The following is a 14,724-nucleotide window of genomic DNA, read 5'->3' as shown; positions in this document are numbered from 1 at the left end:
AAGGCCCAGCTTGACAAATCCTTGGCTGGGATGATTTAGTTGGTGTTGGTCCTGCTTTGAGAGGGGATTGGACTAGATGGCCTCCTGAGGTCTCTTCCAACCCTAATCTTCTATGATTCTATGACATGCAACCTTATTAAAGCAGAGAATGAAATCTCCTCCCTAGAACAGAGCCATGCAGAACAAGAGGCTGAGATAAGATTCCAACATTATGATGGGACTTGATTATGACTTGCTGGGAAATTTGAATGTTTTGTGTTCAGCCACTTCATTTAAGTTTGATGTTATACACCTAACCCCCTATTTTTCTTGTCTGCTGTGACTTCTCATTCATCCCTGATAGTGTTTTTAGGCTGGAATCCACCAAAGGACTTAAGCCTTGTGACACTGAGTGTTGCAAATGCCTAACTTTTGGGTACCTTGAATATCAGAGAAACAGTTGTGGGATCCACAAAGACTGAGTTATGTGACCAAGCCCCTTATAAAATGAATGAGGAGAGAGGGGTGCCTTAGAATAGAATCCCCAAATCCCCACACATTACATGGGGAGCCATGTAAGGTAGCCAGTGTAGCATGCTGATGAGAGTGGTATGTCCTAAGCCCTGTCCCTTTTATGGGAATAGGCGCATATCTCTGCTTGCAATTCATGAGTCATGGAAGTGAGACGATGCTCTGATGATAGAACTCAGTCCAGTAGATGTTTTCAGAGGCTGCCTAACTCTGCGGTGCAGGAATCTCCTACATAAGCTTTTGGTCAGAGGTTAGGGTACTCACCCAAGATGTGGGAGACCAGGTCCCCTCCCCGCCTACTTAATCCAAGGGTTTAGAACAGGGTTCTGCCACGTCTCAGGGGAGTGCCCTGGCCTCTCAGCTCTCAGATATTCTGATGTGGGTGTCTCAATCTGTCCTAGAACCAAGAGTCATTTGCTCAAGACAGAGAGTGAAAATGACTCTATAGACTGGTGGTTAGGGCACCCATGTGTGAGGTGGATATCCCTGAGTCCAGTCCCTGTGCTCCAATGACTCTCTAAGTGTCCCTGAAGACAAAATCCTACATCCTGCCACGAAGAAGAAGATTACAGAAATTTCAGCTGCTAAAATGTTCACAAATGTTTAAGAAATCAATTGTTGTTGCTAAAATTCCATAAGGAATTTCTTTGCTTAAGAGAAGTTGGAATTTGGCCTTGGAGAAGATAGTTATTGCTTTCCTAGAACACTGAACCCATTGGAGTTCAGTTCTGTTCCGTAAAACCGGACTCTTGGGCTGGTAGGTGCTGTTAACTGAAAAGTACCCAAGTCATATAAACCCAGCAACTTCCATCCAACTATGAAAAAGATCCTAATTTCAAATGGTACAAAAGAAAAGAGTTAGAAATAGTAAAAGTAATACAGCCTTAAAAGTGCTTCAGATTGGGGGAAATTCTTCGAAACACAAACTGGAATGGGTTATAGGATTTCAATGTGACACCATTGTAACTAAAACTGACTTTGTGCTGTTTTAAACTGCATGCTTTCACATGTAACTTCCACATCCTAGCTAAACACCCTAACTACAGGGTTAAAAGTTATGAGGGAAATATCTCCTTTCACGTTCTCCCAGACTCCTGCCTGTTCTGTGTGGAGTGAGGGAGCCTCTGATCATGCCTACCAGATTGGGCCTCTGCCTACCTTCCCTTGGTTTGTGAATTGCACTGGGGCTTAGAGTAGAAAAAAGGGCTTGGTTGCCTAGAGTGAGGCAGCCGGGTGCATGCCCAGAAGTAGGAGCACAGGCATCTAGAAGACTTTTACTGCAAAAAAGTGAGTGAGTTTAAGAGCCTACAGGGATAGACGAGAAGTAAGTGGAAGTGTTGTAATCACAGGGGTGCCTAGAAAGGTGCCTAAGAACCTTTTGTGAATCCTGCCTTCCCTTAGTACAATTGATACATACAGATGCAGAGATGGGCTTGGTTAGGTTGTCAATGTGATGTCCTGACTTGGCTCTGGGCACTGAGGCAGGAGAATGGTTTATTTGCGACTTTCTTGCTTTGAACCAGGAAGAATTGGCGATTCATGTACTCCAACTTTTGTATGCATTATTCTAACCATTTTCAGCTAGAGACATGTCTAAATGCTGTTGCATTTCAAGCTGTAGTAATCATATGACTGTGAATTTCATTTAAGAATCATGCTTAGCCTAAGAATGCTTCCTTCTTAAGACAAAATAAGAGAAGTATTAATGATTTTGCTAGATTTTGTTAAGTTGACACTGATTTAAATTCCATTGTCCCATCCACCCTATCTAGTTTTGTCCAATTTTGTTTTTTGTTCAAAAGTTTTAATATCAAGTCAAATTATAGTTTTAAATTGAGTTACTTCATTGAATTTGCAAAAAGAAAAGGAGTACTTGTGGCACCTTAGAGACTAACCAATTTATTTGAGCATAAGCTTTCGTGAGCTACAGCTCACTTCATCGGATGCATACTGTAGAAAATACAGAAGATGTTTTTATACACACAGACCATGAAAAAATGGGTGTTTATCACTACAAAAGGTTTTCTCTCCCCCTACCCCACTCTCCTGCTGGTAATAACTTCTCTAAAGTGATCACTCTCCTTACACTGTGTATGATAATCAAGGTGGGCCATTTCCAGCACAAATCCAGGGTTTAACAAGAACGTCTGAGGAACAGTGGGGGGGAAGGAATAAACAAGGGGAAATAGGTTACTTTTTATAATGAATCAACCATTCCCAGTCTCTATTCAAGCCTAAGTTAATTGTATCCAATTTGCAAATTAATTCCAATTCAGCAGTCTCTCGTTGGAGTCTGTTTTTGAAGTTTTTTTGTTGAAGGATAGTCACTTTGAGATCAGAAATCGAGTGACCAGAGAGATTGATGTGTTCTCGGACTGGTTTATGAATGTTATAATTCTTGACATCTGATTTGTGTCCATTTATTCTTTTACGTAGAGACTGTCCAGTTTGACCAATGTACATGGCAGAGGGGCATTGCTGGCACATGATGGCATATATCACATTGGTAGATGTGCAGGTGAACGAGCCTCTGATAGTGTGGCTGATGTTATTAGGCCCTGTGATGGTGTCCCCTGAATAGATATGTGGGCACAGTTGGCAACGGGCTTTGTTGCAAGGATAGGTTCCTGGGTTAGTGGTTCTGCTGTGTGGTATGTGGTTGCTGGTGAGTATTTGCTTCAGGTTGGGGGGCTGTCTGTAGGCAAGGACTGGCCTGTCTCCCAAGATTTGTGAGAGTGTGGGGTCGTCCTTCAGGATAGGTTGTAGATCCTTGATAATGCGTTGGAGGGGTTTTAGTTGGGGGCTGAAGGTGACGGCTAGTTGCGTTCTGTTATTTTCTTTGTTAGGCCTGTCCTGTAGTAGGTGACTTCTGGGAACTCTTCTGGCTCTATCAATCTGTTTCTTCACTTCCACAGGTGGGTATTGTAGTTGTAACATTATATATATATATATATATATATATAAAAACATTCATAAACCAGTTGGAGAACACATCAATCTTTCTGGTCACTCGATTTCTGATCTCAAAGTGACTTCAAAAACAGACTCCAATGAGATACTGCTGAATTGGAATTAATTTGCAAATTGGATACAATTAACTTAGGTTACTTTTTATAATGAATCAACCATTCCCAGTCTCTGTCTGTTCAAGCCTATTTCCCTTTGTTTATCACCCCCCCTCCCCGCAACTGTTCCTCAGACATTCTTGTTAAACCCTGGATTTGTGCTGGAAATGGCCCACCTTGATTATCATATACATTGTAAGGAGAGTGATCACTTTAGATAAGCTATTACCAGCAGGAGAGTGGAGTGGAGGGAGAGAAAACCTTTTGTAGTGATAAACACCCATTTTTTCATGGTCTGTGTGTATAAAAACATCTTCTGTATTTTCCACAGTATGCATCCGATGAAGTGAGCTGTTGCTCACAAAAGCTTATGCTCAAATAAATTGGTTAGTCTCTAAGGTGCCACAAGTACTCCTTTTCTTTTTGCGAATACAGACTAACATGGCTGTTACTCTGAAACCTTTCATTGAATTTATACTTGGTTATTTGATACTAGAGCCATGTTTACATCACAAACTTTGGTTGATGCAAGTTGCATCAAGATAAAGATGCCCCAGCATATCACTTGCACACATGCAAACTTGGCTCCTTGTAGCATGTTCTTCAGACATCCTCTGCAGCATGTCCTTTCCTTTGTCTATGTTTTTCCTTGGGAGCAGGGGTCAGGATAGTAACTATGGGTGCAACTCTACAGGCTGTTACCCTGAAGCAAGTCTCCAATAGGCACAGAAGTGCCTTGTTTAAAAAGATAGTGGATACATCTGGAAGATATGCAGGTGGCTGATCACATTGTGAGCCAAAGGACATTTTCTGTTGCCTTTATTCTTTCTGTATCTTCCAGAACAGTAAACATGCCTGCCCTGCAATCTGTTTTGTTTGTTTGTTTGTTTTCTGAAATACTACAATGCCATTTTCTTGGAAAGGGGAGGAGGGAGGGCAGCAGTGGACCAGGCAGGAGAGAGAGCACCAGGCAGCCCAGAATCTTGGGTGGCACATTGCGCTGATGGTTGTGGTATTTGATACTTTTAGGGAAATAAACCCATTAGAGTTTAAAAGTCTCTTGTATCAATGCCATTTTGAGCATGCTGTATGTCAGGGTAGGGAAAACAGAGCAGGTGTAGAAAGGCTTGATCCATCCAACATGTCAACGGCCAGCCAGTACCCAGAACATAGTGTTTAAATCCCCCTATACAGTTGTACTGCAAATAATACTGACTGGTAGAGCTGTGCTCTGCAGCAGTCCACATTGGCATCCATAAATCAGCCTCTGTGGTTAACAAAGGCCTGCATAACAATGGGATAGTACCCTTTGCAGTTTATGTACTCATGCTCCTTGCATCCTATCTGTGGTCCCTGTGTAGTTTAGAGGCTGCATTCTCTCAAAACAGGCAATTACTTCAGAGATCTTTGTTTGTGCCCACCGAATTTGGGTAAATCACACTCCTGATCAAGAGTTCTGAAGGAACTCAAATATTAAATTGCAGAATTACTAACTGGTATGGAACCTATCATTTAAAGCGGGTTTTGTAACAGATGACTGGAGGATGGCTACCGTGATGCCAATTTTTAAAAAAGGCTCCAGAGGCAATCCCAGCAATTACAGGTAGGCAAGCCTAACATCAGGACCAGGGAAATTGGTTGAAACCATAGTAAAGAACAGAATTACCAGACACGTAGATGAACATGATTTTTTGGAGAAGAATCCACATGGCTTTTGTAAAGAGAAATCATGCCTCACCAATCTATTAGAATTTTTTGAGGGGGGGGGGGGTCAAATACGTGAACAAGCATGATCCTGTGCATATAATAAATGCCTTTGATACAGTCCCTCACGAAATGCTCTGAAGCAAAGTAAGCAGTCATGGTGTTGTGGGGAGAATTAAATTTGACATTACTGGAATTAGCTATTTTGTGTGTGCCGTAAATATAAAGGGAAGGGTAAACACCTTTAAATCCCTCCTGGCCAGAGGAAAAACCCTTTCACCTGTAAAGGGTTAAGAAGCTAAGATAACCTCGCTGGCACCTGACCAAAATGACCAATGAGGAGACAAGATACTTTCAAAGCTGGGGTAGGGGGAGGGAAACAAAGGGTTCTCTCTGTCTGTGTGATGTTTTTGCTGGGACAAGAGCAGGAATGCAGGTCAGAACTCCTGTAAAGAGTTAGTAAGCAATCTAGTTAGATATGTGTTAGATTCTGTTTTGTTTAACTGGCTGATAAAATAAGCTGTGCTGAATGGAATGTATATTCCTGTTTTTGTGTCTTTTTGTAACTTAAGGTTTTGCCTAGAGGGATTCTCTATATTTTTGAATCTGATTACCCTGTAAGGTATTTACCATCCTGATTTTACAGAGGTGATTCTTTTACTTTTTCTTTAATTAAAATTCTCTTTTAAGAACCTGATTGCTTTTTCATTGTTCTTAAGATCCAAGGGTTTGGGTCTGTGTTCACCTATGCAAATTGGTGAGGATTTTGATCAAGGCTTCCCCAGGAAAGGGGGTGTAGGGCTTGGGGGGGATTTTTTGGGGAGGGAGACATTTCCAAGTGGGCACTTCCCCTGTTATTATTGTTAAACACTTTGGTGGTGGTAGCATTTAACCTAAGCTGGTAAGAATAAGCTTAGGGGGTCTTTCATACAGGTCCCCACATCTGTACCCTAGAGTTCAGAGTGGGGAAGGAACCTTGACAGTGTGTCCAGCCACTGGTAGCAGAAAACCAAATATTATATAGTTAGGAATAATTTATAGCTGCGTGTTTACAGTTTTGCTAATCAGAATGGGACAAAAAGTTAATGTACCATAAAAGGTGTGTTTAAACAACTGACCTTGGGTTGAAGTGCTCCTAACACATAATTTGTATTATTATAACTAAAAATACTTTAATAATAAAATTGCTAAAACTAGAAGAATTAGTGACCCACTAGGGGTTACTAGTGATCTACTAGGCATTACTATGAGTTATGTGCTTTATTTAAATTAGCTATAAAAAATTAAGCAAAAAATATACTGTGGAGCAGTCCAAGGGTGGTTTTCTTTGGGCAGGGACCTGACACCTAAACTCCGCAGCAACTGGACAAAAGGAGGGCCCCCGGAAGGCTGACTGTTAATCACTCAAAACCATCTCAGACTTTGGGTAACTAATGTTTGGAATGCTCTAAATCTACTGCTATAGCATATATGTGTGTTTATCTGCTCAAAACCTAATTTTTAAAAAGCACTCTGGTTTCTATCAATCATTTGTCAATCTGAGAAGCTGATTTATTTAATGGATTGATTTAAGCCCATTAATTGATTCCTGACAGCCCCTGGAAAGAAACAGTTAATTTACCACTGCTTTGGCTTCTGTAACCCCTAGGTAAAAGATTTGGCCAGCCAGCCAGGAGTGGTGGAGAGGAGGGAACAACTGATACCGGTGGGATATAAATCGTATATGTTGTAATACGCTATAGGCCATGGAGGCCTAGTATGAACGCTGTGTGCTTGACATAAGTATGCGAGGTACATGTTGCAACTGAAGCAAGGTTATAAGCAGTCAAGGACTGGTTAGTGTTAAATTTGTCATGTCCATAAGAGGAAAAGGAATGTCTTGGATTATGGTGGCCTACCCAGAACAGTTTTCCTGGAGTTATGGGTGAAAGGCTTAGTAAACAGAGACAAAGAGCTGATGACACAACAGACTGGTCTATAAATGGTTGCCTAACATATCTGAAATTTGGAGTCAGACATTGATCCAGAGCTCTGATAAAGAAGAGGTGTGTAACGTTGGCTGCCTACACCTTGTGATTGGACTGAATTTCAACTGGCCATTGGGACTTCATTCTGATCTTTGGACTATGGTGTAGTATGAAAGGGATGGGAAGGTGGAGTGGATGGGGTTTATATTATAATCAATAAGAGTATTTAGAGCCTTATATACCAACACCACATGTGCTATCTGCCTGCTCCCCCATCCTGTAGGGCGGCCTCTACCAGAGCATAACATTACAAATGATTGACTGTGCAAGAGTAAAGGGCAGCAGGGCAGGATATCTATCTGTAGTTTCCCTGTGTCCTAGGCTGAGAGTTCATTTACAGATACATTGTGGTAGTGGGACTCAGGGCGGTAGCCTTGTCGACTGAAAAATGTGGTGGAAGGAAAGGGAACATCTAGAAAGAAAACCATTTTCCTAAAAAATGATTTTAGGAAACAACTTGACTGATTTTTCAGAGGAACATGATAATGATCTTTAGAAGCTGGGAGTCTTCACCAGCCCTGCGCATTCCTGCAGCTCTGTAATCAAAGAGTAGCAATTATAAATAAATTAATTAAAAGCAAAAAATTTAAATAAGATTAAAATAAAAAAGGAGCTGGCCTGAAAGCAGAGTCAAACACCCTCTGGGCAATAAACCTGACTTGGACAGCAAAGGTGATGGCATTGCAGAAGCCAGTGTGTGACAGTGAAAGAGTAACAGGCTGAAGCAGGAGGTATTTGAATTAAAAACAGCAAACAATGGAAAGCAAAGGTACTGTTAGAGCCTTACTGAAGGATTCCCAGAATAAGACCCAGGCAAATCCTGGGGAATGTAAGAAACAGTTATGCTGTTGTTAGCCGACGGCCAAGGATGTTTGGTGAGGTGCCAGCTATGCCCGTTTATACCATCCGTGACTTTAACCGCTAGGACGCACTGTCCCTTCGCGGCGGGCAGCCCGGGCTAGGCTGACGGATGCCCCAAGGTCCTAACCACCCGTGACTTTAACTGCTAGAGCTCAGAGCTCCTTCGCAGCGGGCAGTCAATACTGACTGACAGGTGCCCCAATGGCAGCACTAAGAGCCTCTCCACACCCGTGACTTTAACTGCTAGAGCTCAGAGCTCCTTCGCAGCGGGCAGCCAGGATTGACTGACAGGTGCCCCAAGAGTTTGCCCCGTGGAGGCGGCACAACTCAACGCTAGGCTCTTAGTACTCTCACCTAATGGCCAGGCTTTAGAGCCAAAACGGCTGAGGTTCTTTAATTGTGTTGGCTGCTTTACAGTAAACCAGAGAAAACAAGTCAGGCTTATGCATAAGTGGTTACCAAAATTTATTAAGCTAGATTCTAATCATGTGGTTACAAAAATTGCTAGTGCCTACTTATTTAAATGTAGAGATGTTACACACACAAACAAGTTACAAAACTGAAGCCACAATCCCAAAGAAAGAAAACAAAGTATAGAGCTCTATTTCAAAATATGTGTACACTAAAGATAGGAGATCAGGTGTGGGTGCTTCTTACCCTCCTTGCATCTCTCGATTCCAGCGGTGCCAAGCCAGGATCGGTCACTCAATTCTGCGGAAAGATGAATAAGGGACAAGGCATAGGGACCCTCTTAGCTGCAGAAGCCTTGGGAGGCTGTCACTTATCTGATCAGCAGATAGATAGTGAAAAGCACTCAAAAATCATGGTGCTGTAGGTCCCCTACTTATACCTCTGTACTCCTTTATTCTCTTTCTCCTTTCTTATGCCAAATTGAGGCTGGTCTGTCTGGGTGACGCCAGCTTTCGCAAGAGTAGTTTACACTTGCAAGGGAGAGAAACAATAAGTGTTGACTACTGGACATTTCTTTTATCAGGGTAAATATTTTCCCAACTAGGATGTTGGTGTGTGTGCATCACGCTATTTAGTAGGGGCTAAAAGCCATGTCTGTCACAGGGCCTCTGCCTGCTGTGAGCTTAATCGTTGTATCTGCCCCCAGAGGCACACCTGTGCTTTCACAGCTTCAAAGGCTGTGCTGGAATATATGTTAAGTGCCCTGTTCCGGCTTCCTCCTGTGTTTCCAGCAATGCTGGTCTGAGGGGGTGGGGCTGGCTGTCTGGCTACATTCCACCCCCTGATGCACCACACTACATCCCAGATTGCAAGGTGGCGGTGATGCCAGCACCTCTTGCCCTCCTTGGGGAAATCTCGAAATACCCAACAACCAAATTAGAGGATGAGGGTTCACGGAATTGGTTAGGATCCCTTTTTAGCTCTAGGTATCTGATTTGCGTGGAGGAAAGAGCAGTTTGAATCAAACGCTTCATAATACATAAAGTTACACAAAAAACAATTACAATAATTAAAATGGTTAAAACAGTATTCACAACCGAATGTAAAAACGGGGAGAGGGAAAATCCCAAGTGTTGAGCTAACCATTGCATCCATGAGGTTTGTCCATTCTCAGCCACTGCATGTAGTGGTACAAGTTCAATTCCCAGTCCATTGGTTGAATCTAGCAAGGTGCACATCCAGCAATTTGTAGCACCAGCAGCTGAGGTGATGGTTTGGATTGCTCCCCGGAGAGGATGTTCTGGTATTGCCAAGGTGACTGGAGCCAACAGAAGGATCATGAGGGCTCGCAGGAACATATCTCTGGTGGGTCGTGTTCTAGCTAAAAAACTTATTTTAAAACCAAAAGCAAAAATTACACCCGCTATTATAAGTAATGGCAAATATATCAACAGTCCATAGTAGTCTCTAGTGATCAAACAGGTCTGCTGCATGGTCCATTTTGCTGACAGGTTAGCTGGCAGGTTGCTCGGAACCGTGGGACCATTCCTGCAATAAATCACATGGTCAGCCGGTCTTGGATGCGATCCAAGCCTCTGTAATGGTTATTAGCCTTTTAACAGCATTTAAAGCACTCCATACACCTTTCTCTTTATAGGCATGCAAAACGCAGGTAAAGGTTCCCAGGGCTGGGTGTTTAATCACAACAGTGTCTCCGGGAGCATACTTGGAACTGTGCAGTGGTGTTCTGGCAGGGGAGATAGCTTTCCCTGTAGGGAAGAATCCCCTGCTGATTGGACTTCCTGTAGGAGTCTGTCTGTTGTTTAATCTCTGCACCACTTCGTCCAGTCTGTCTCCCCATGTGCCATCAGTAGGCTTCAAGTGATTCTTTAGCAACCCATTCCAGCGCTCGACCATGCCATTAGATTGAGGTCGATATGGAAGGTGGAAGGTCCATTGGACTCCATGTTTAAGGGTCCATTCCCTTACAAGTTTATTCTTAAAATGCGAACCATTATCTGATTGGATTTCTTGAGGCATTGGGACAATTGCTGTTAAGCGGTTTAGTCCCATAACTGTGGACAACCCTGTTGCCAATCGGGTTGGATATGCAAAACCAATCCCTGAAACAATTTCTACCCCAGTCAAGATGTATTTCCACCTCTGCCTTGTAGTGGGCAGTGGTCCGACATAGTCCACCTGCCAGGTTGCCCATAGTGTTTTTTCATCTCTTAGCCTGGCAAACCGTTGTCCTTCTGCTATATGTTTTCTAGTCTCAGCACAAATAGTGCAGGCTTGCACCAGGTCTCTAGCCTGTCTGTGGGTGATAGGCCACCCCCTGATATGTGCTTGCCGCACTAACTCATCACTTCCTGTGTGTCCTAAATTATCATGTAACCATGAATATAAGCGTTCCCATTCTACTTGTGCGGTAAAGAGCTGGGCAGCTGCATCGGCTAAATTGTTTAACTGTGCAGCTGGGGTATTATTCCTCTGATGAGCTGAGACATGTCCTATAGACAGGGGTTGTTGCAGGGCATGCTGATATAACCACTTCCAGTATTCCAGTCCCCAGACTGGTTTACCTCCTATTTCCCAGTGGTTATTTTTCCAGTTAGTGATCCACTGAGTGGCACCTGCCCATACCGCATAGGAGTCCGTATATACTGCGGTGGCTCCTGCTTCACAGGCCAGTTTAATTGCAGCCAATTCTGCAAGTTGTGCTGACCCATCAATTTCAGCAGTTAGGGGTGCTGCAGAGGTGTCTGCAGGCACTGCTGCAGCTTTTCCCTTCCATTTTCCTTTGACCAGCCTGGCACTGCCATCAGTGAACCATACTCCCTCAGGCTTAGAAGAATCAAATGGGGCAGCATCCTTAATGGGAGACTGCTGTGGAGGTAGGCGGTATTCATCAGGCATTCCTACTTTCCATAGGGATTCCTGAATCATAGTGGGGTTTTGTGCAGTGTCTGCACTACCTACCCGGTGGTGTATGTAAAGTGCCCATCTTTGGATAGTCATCTTTTGTGCTACACCAGGTGGTAACTCTTTCCCTTCCAATATAGGTTTAATGATTGGAAGAGGAGTGTGAATTGTGATGTCCTTATCCTGAGTTAATTCCTCAGTTTCTCTCAAGGCTGTGTAAGCTGCCAGAAGCACCTTCTCATAAGGCGCGTAGTTAGCCTGTGACCCTTGCCATGACTTGGAACCAAACTGAATTGGTCGTCTGGGAGCAGTGTCACTTTCTTGCCAGAGAGCATAAGACATTCCAGTGGCTCCCACAGTTAGGTACAAATGGAATGGGGCTTCAGGATGTATGGGACCCAGAGCCTGATAGGTGTGTATCTCCCCTATCAGTTGCCTGAGGGCTTCCTCATGGGCAGGAGCCCATTCCCAGGCAGCACTTTTCTTTAACAAATTGTACAATGGTCTGGCTATAATGGCAAAGCCAGGTACATGTTTTCTCCAAAACCCCAGGGTTCCCAAAATCTGTCTCAATTGATCTTTACTTTCAGGGGAGGGTGCCTGATTTAGCTCTTGTACAGTGTCATTAGGCACAGACCTCCTACCTCCCATCCATACAGTACCTAAGAATTTTATCTCTTGGGAGGGACCTTGGCATTTCTCAGCTGGTAACTCTAAATTAAGGGCTTCTAGTGCTCCTTTGATTTGATTCATAGTCTCCTGTACCTCTTCTGAGGTTTTCCCACCTATTAAGATGTCATCAATGTATTGCACAGTTTGTACATTGGGTGGCAATATAAGGTCATCTAGGACCTTTGCCAGTGCCCCATGGCAAATAGTGGGTGAGTGTTTAAACCCTTGTGGCATTCGGGTAAAAGTGTATTGTACACCTTTCCAAGTAAAAGCAAATCTTTCCTGGTCAGCTGGTTGCAAAGGGACCATGAAGAACATGTCCTTTACATCTAATACTGCTAGCCAGGGTTTATCCCAGGTTTGTATGGTGTTTACAATATCTGTTATGCTAGGGACTGCTGCAGTTAATGGTCCAGTGTGACTGTTTAGCTTTCTATAATCTATAGTGAGTCTCCATTTGCCATTTGGTTTCTTGATGGGCCACACAGGAGAATTAAAGCGAGAGTGGGTACGAATTAAAATTCCTCGCTGTTCCAAATCTTTGATCAGGTCAGTAACAGGGCTTATGGCCTCAGCTGGAACATTATACTGCTTTATGTTTGTTACTGTTGAGGGCGGGAGAGCAGGCGCGCTGCTAAGTAAGTTTACAGAATAGTGGGGAGGGCTTTCCTCTTCCAGGTGGGTGGCATGAGGAAAAGAACTGACTCCAAAAGCCCATCTTTCCCCATTAATCCTTCCCTTCTTTCCTCTTAAAACGTCCATGCCCGGTATGTTGGCATTGCCCAAAATCACCTCATATTTTCGGGGCTGATGGTGGGGTTGCAAGGGGATATCCAGTTTTATCTTAACTAATGGGTAAGTTATGGTACTGCCATTTACTCCTGTAACAAGTACCTGTTTTCCGCCAGTAGGTGGCGAGCCCTGAAAACTCTCTCGCTTAATCATGGACCTTTGAGCCCCTGTGTCCATTAAGAAAGGAATAATGTGTTTGTCATTTACAGTTACATGTATCCGGGGGTCTTTTGCTTTTGTTTTCTCCTCTTTGGATTTAAGCTGGTTTATTAGGAGAGGAGATTGACCCCCGCAAGCTAGTTTCCCTGCTCTGGTAACTCTTGCAGTTGCCGCAGCAATGGAGTATACCGGGTGTCTGCAGGTGGGGAAAGAGGAGAGAGCTGCAGAGGTGCACTGGGAGTAGCATTAGTTGTCTCCCAGTCAGCTCTTCTAAAGGTGGTGAATAATTTTAGCCGCTCTGTGGGCAGTCCATTTATCACATCTCTGGGATAACCTAAAGCCAGACATTGTCTCCACAACTTGGCTCTAAGCTCCTTTTCCTCTTGGGTTGGCTCTCGCTTGTTTTTATGTCCTTTAGATGGTGCCCCCTTGTTTCCCTGAAGGGAACATATCTTAGCTTTGCCTGTCAGTGCTCTGATGTCTCCGAATTCTCTAAAGTATGACACCAGAAGGTTTAGCAGTGCCCGAAAGGTACTGTTATGTGCTGCAGCTTCTGATCTAAGGGACAGTGCCATAGCCCTGTGGTTACTTGGAACTCCCTTAAGCAGGGGTCTGAGATCATCTACATCTACCTGACCCTCCCATGGACTTTCATAGGCTAACTCTTGAGGGTTTTGGCCAAGCATGCTAATAACAGCCACAGTTAATAGAGCTGTTTTTACCTCATCTATGTTGGTCCAGTGCATTACTGTGGGTTCATCTCGGTCTGCTGGGTAAATTCCTCTTGCCCATCGACAAGCCAGAGACCAAAGTGTTTTAGGGGTGTTCCCCTCTGAATGTTCCAGGAATATTCCTGCACCTAAGTTAAGGCGCTCAGTTTCTTGGGCTGTCAGGCGTATATATCCACCCCCAGTGTCCCAGAGGCGGACCAGCCACTCTATTATACCTTCCTCAGGCTTTTTAGCAAAATCTCCCTGGATTGTTTTTAACTCCAAGGTAGTATATTGGCGGGTGGTAATTTTGGTAAAGTGTGTTGGAGCTTTACTCCCTTTTCACCTCCCTTCTTTGTTTTTGAAGAGGTGGATGGATAATTGTCATCCCCTTCTTCATCCAGCTCTGCCCCACTCAAATTTTCCTCATGTTCTTCTGATTTGTGATGTGTGATAGCTGGTCTTAATTTTAGAGAGGGACCTTCCTCCTCAGAGGAGGGGGACTCATCTGCTGAATCCCAAATGTCTCCATCCCATTCCTCAGGGTCTAGCCAGAGAGCAGTCTCAACTTTAGCCCGGTTGATACTGCGTGTTTTAGTCTCCAGTTTTTCCCTTTGTTCTATCCCTTCTTTCTCAATTAAGGGAAGTAATCTTTTCTGAAGATGTTCCATATCCCTATTCAGTGTTCTTACTCTGGTATCTAAATTCTGGCATTCCTTGTGCAGTGTGTCCCTTTCCTGTTGTAGCCTATTAAATTCTATTGCCAGACTATGATAATCCTTACAGGCAGCTTGCCAAATGTTAGTAAGCAGCCATATACAAGCACCTTTTCCTTTCCCTTTCTTCATCTTGCAGGCAGTTCTCCAGTTACAGAAATGCTGCCAGATC

Source organism: Eretmochelys imbricata, chromosome 14 (genome assembly GCF_965152235.1).
Source record: "Eretmochelys imbricata isolate rEreImb1 chromosome 14, rEreImb1.hap1, whole genome shotgun sequence".
In the NCBI taxonomy this organism is placed as follows: domain Eukaryota; kingdom Metazoa; phylum Chordata; order Testudines; family Cheloniidae; genus Eretmochelys; species Eretmochelys imbricata.
The sequence above is the reverse complement of the archived record's forward strand: the minus strand, read 5'-3'. Positions refer to the sequence as shown.